Source organism: Triticum aestivum, chromosome 7A (assembly GCF_018294505.1).
Source record: "Triticum aestivum cultivar Chinese Spring chromosome 7A, IWGSC CS RefSeq v2.1, whole genome shotgun sequence".
Taxonomy (NCBI): Eukaryota; Viridiplantae; Streptophyta; class Magnoliopsida; order Poales; family Poaceae; genus Triticum; species Triticum aestivum.
Window position 1 is genome coordinate 559,191,306 of NC_057812.1, and position 2,729 is coordinate 559,194,034.

Genomic DNA, 2,729 nt, shown 5'->3' on the forward strand with positions numbered 1-2,729 from the left:
CCCCCCGGCAACCTAAAAACTTCGAGGTGTTGAGGGTCGTACTTGAACAGCTCCTGGAGCATCGCGTTGAGCTCCAGAACTGTGAAGTTGAAGTTGAGGCCCGGCCGCAGCCTCATGATATCTGCCGCATTCTTGGACTCCCAAGTGGGTCTCCCCCGTTCCTGCAGGGGGGCGATGCGGCGGCGAAGAAAATCAGCGCCAACAGCGCCTACAGTGAGCCCGGCAAGCCTGAGGCGTAGGATCCGGGTGACTGCAATCTTCAGCCTGTCGTCTTCCGGGGCCACGTCACTCCAATCGCTGCCGCGTGCTACTGGGGTTTGGCGCCGGGTGGTGAATGGCTGCGGGTTCTCCTCGTCAATCCAACACCAGTCTGCTCTCCACTCCTCCCACTTGCCGCGGAATTCTCCCTCCAGATAAGTTTCCTTCTTGCCGGCCCTTTAGATCCAGGCGATTCCGCCGGATAAAGGCTCTCCTCTCTCTACTCGGGGTATAAAGAAGTGGCAAAAGAGGGCTACATTGGGATGGACTCCGACAAAGTTTTCGCAGAGATGTGCGAAAACTGCCATGGTCAGAACGGCATTGGGGGTGAAGTCGAGGAGATGGAACCCGTAGGTGTTCATGATATCGGAGAAGAATTCAGAGAAAGGCGGGCAGAGCCCGCAGTAGAAGAACAAGGCGAAGAAAGGGTATCCGTTTGGGGCCTTCTTCCAAGCGGCGGCGGGAAGTACCTTCGTGCGCGGATGCGCTCGTGTCTCCGTCGACCAGAAGAGGTAGTAGTTCTCCCTCAGCTCCCTCGTGGCAAGCTTGGGGGGGGGGGGGAGACTGCCCGCTCCTTTCGCAGCGCCGCAAGCCGCTGCGCCTCGGTCGACTTCACGACCTTCCCCTTGTCGGCTTTTGGAGCCATGGCGGAAGTGGTGGAGGAGGTCGACGGCGTTGGTGGTGCTGGTGGCGATGGGGGGCGGAGCGCTGCTCTCTTTCGGCTTTGGGAAGATGAGGGAGCGGCGGAGATTTTTGAGATTGGAGCAGCAACGGGCGAATGGACGAACTACCCCTGTTTCCCTTGCTTATAAAGAGGGAGGAGGCGGACGTTCCGCATTTCCGAATAAAGAAACCACCCACGATCTCTCCCACGACGCCGCATTCAACGCGTGCCGTTCGGGGAGGGCGCGGGGGATACGGAGAGAGATACGGCGTAACCTAGGCCACGCGTGCCCGTGCCCTGTTTTGGGCCTGGCCCAACAGCGCTCGGCGCCGTGTATGGCCCAGGCCCAGGGGCTCCTGTCGGTGTACTAGAGTAGGGGTACCCTAGTATCCCAAACTTGTGCACGGGCAGTTGCAGCATCCCGCGGCAAGGCTTGCCAGGTGACCGCCAAGGTCCTCCGTGGTTCCTTTGGAGCCATTCAAGAACAAAGTATCCAAACCAAGACACCACAAGACCCCGGCAAGAGGAGCTTGCCGGGAAGGCCAACCAAGGCAAGGCGCTTAAGGAGACAAGACCCCGACAAGAGGAGCTTGCCGGGAAGGCCACCCAAGGCATCTCAAGGAACTTGCCGCGGCGCGCCTCGCGTCCCGGCAAGGACCGGTGAGCGACAAGCTCCCGGACGCGACAAGACAACGACCGCGGCAACGCGCTTGCCGCGGCAAGCCACCACTCTGTGCCCGTGCTCCAGCACATCCACCAACGTGTCGCTCTGGGACCCTTCCAGGCGTGCGTGGCGGGAGGCTGTGCAGCCAGCAGTGCGCAGTGGTGAGCGGCGCTGACAAGATTGCCATCGTGGCGAGCGGTAGCGTCCCTGACGGTCCCTTTTGCACTGTTTAGGCGACACAGACGGGCATTTAATGCCCTTGTCCCCTGCCGTTAGGGTTAGGTATGATACACTGTAGCAGGTAGTTGTACCTACCGCATCACCTTTCCATTTTTACCCTTTGTCTCCGTTGCCACCTGTCGGTGACCCCTTGAGCATATAAAAGGAGGCCCATGTGCAACGTAGGGGGGGTTCGGAAAAAAAAGAACACTCGGGCTCGGTCTCATTAGCCGCTAGTGTGTACTGTAGCACTCCGCGCTCCCGAGCAAGAACTCAATACAAACCACAAAGCAGGAGTAGGGTTTTACGCATCCGTGCGGCCCGAACCTGGGTAAACTGCTCGTGTGCTTCGCCTCGATCCGCTCTTCGTGCGACCTCCGCCCCCGCCGAACCGAAAGGGACTCAGTCCGCCGGTCCCATAGGTGTTCGTGGATTAGTCCCTCGACGATAGTCGAGCGCTGCAGGTAGGTATCCATGCCACAGAGACAAACTGCACATGTCCCATCTCACGTTCCAGTAGGCCAGCCACTCTATATCTTTGACGTGGGCACACACAAATTCGATGGCACTGTTTATCGATCGCGCACGCACACACACACACACATCATCATCCCTCTCTTCGATTCTATGCAGTGGTGGAGCTTAGTGGAGATCAAGCTGGGCCATCGCCCCCCTACCCAGGAGATTTGTTCATATTATAATAAGTAATTGCCCATAGATTCATAGAAATCTAGCCTAAACCTAATGTTAGTTGCCCCCCAGCCCATTTGCCCCTCCTAAGATGTGTCCCAAGCTCTGCCACTGATTCTATGGACTCCTCAAGCCGATGATACGTCCACTCTCTTCTCGTGGATCGCCCCCTCTATATATATGTTATATCCAGGACTCTATTTCACACACATTCCATATGTTACATTTTTTGAT